This window comes from Chiloscyllium punctatum, unplaced genomic scaffold (assembly GCF_047496795.1).
Source record: "Chiloscyllium punctatum isolate Juve2018m unplaced genomic scaffold, sChiPun1.3 scaffold_741, whole genome shotgun sequence".
Lineage (NCBI taxonomy): Eukaryota > Metazoa > Chordata > Chondrichthyes > Orectolobiformes > Hemiscylliidae > Chiloscyllium > Chiloscyllium punctatum.
The window spans coordinates 47,501-49,155 of NW_027310475.1; positions in this window are offsets into that span (position 1 = coordinate 47,501).

Sequence of the window (1,655 nt, forward strand, 5' to 3'; positions counted from 1 at the left end):
CGCACCACGCTCGCAGGTCCGGGTTGGAATCCTGGGTGACGAGCACCGCAGGGCGGCAGAGCCATCGCACTTAGCCGGGTGGCAGAGGAGGACCAGACTATTCACAGATAGCGGCCCAACGACTCCCAGAGCCGGTCGTGCGGCGCGCGAGGTCTGCTCTCTTCACAAGAGGCTTTATTAGGGAGTGCTAAGGCAAGGTTCTGTGCCCTCCACCCTCATCGCAACACCCATGGGAGCCTCCGGTCGTCAATAGACCGCCGCACCGGCCTCTGACTGACTCTCAGAATGGACGGAAAGAGCCGGGTAAGCCTTTCAAAAGATTCGACCACGTGCCGAAAACTTTAGACTTCCGTGAGCTCTCCGGCTTGCACCGAGACCCGAAGTCGACGTGCGAAGCACCACGGGACCCCTTTCGCCTGCAGGTCCCGAGCCGCCTTTATTTGCTGTTACGAGCATCGTGTGCCCCATACCTGCGTGACGAGCACCGCAGGGCGGCAGAGCCATCGCACTTGGCCGGGTGGCAGAGGAGGACCCGACTATTCACAGATAGCGGCCCAACGACTCCCAGAGCCGGTCGTGCGGCGCGCGAGGTCTGCTCTCTTCACAAGAGGCTTTATTAGGGAGTGCTAAGGCAAGGTTCTGTGCCCTCCACCCTCATCGCAACACCCATGGGAGCCTCCGGTCGTCAATAGACCGCCGCACCGGCCTCTGACTGACTCTCAGAATGGACGGAAAGAGCCGGGTAAGCCTTTCAAAAGATTCGACCACGTGCCGAAAACTTTAGACTTCCGTGAGCTCTCCGGCTTGCACCGAGACCCGAAGTCGACGTGCGAAGCACCACGGGACCCCTTTCGCCTGCAGGTCCCGAGCCGCCTTTATTTGCTGTTACGAGCATCGTGTGCCCCATACCTGCGTGACGAGCACCGCAGGGCGGCAGAGCCATCGCACTTGGCCGGGTGGCAGAGGAGGACCCGACTATTCACAGATAGCGGCCCAACGACTCCCAGAGCCGGTCGTGCGGCGCGCGAGGTCTGCTCTCTTCACAAGAGGCTTTATTAGGGAGTGCTAAGGCAAGGTTCTGTGCCCTCCACCCTCATCGCAACACCCATGGGAGCCTCCGGTCGTCAATAGACCGCCGCACCGGCCTCTGACTGACTCTCAGAATGGACGGAAAGAGCCGGGTAAGCCTTTCAAAAGATTCGACCACGTGCCGAAAACTTTAGACTTCCGTGAGCTCTCCGGCTTGCACCGAGACCCGAAGTCGACGTGCGAAGCACCACGGGACCCCTTTCGCCTGCAGGTCCCGAGCCGCCTTTATTTGCTGTTACGAGCATCGTGTGCCCCATACCTGCGTGACGAGCACCGCAGGGCGGCAGAGCCATCGCACTTGGCCGGGTGGCAGAGGAGGACCAGACTATTCACAGATAGCGGCCCAACGACTCCCAGAGCCGGTCGTGCGGCGCGCGAGGTCTGCTCTCTTCACAAGAGGCTTTATTAGGGAGTGCTAAGGCAAGGTTCTGTGCCCTCCACCCTCATCGCAACACCCATGGGAGCCTCCGGTCGTCAATAGACCGCCGCACCGGCCTCTGACTGACTCTCAGAATGGACGGAAAGAGCCGGGTAAGCCTTTCAAAAGATTCGACCACGTGCCGAAA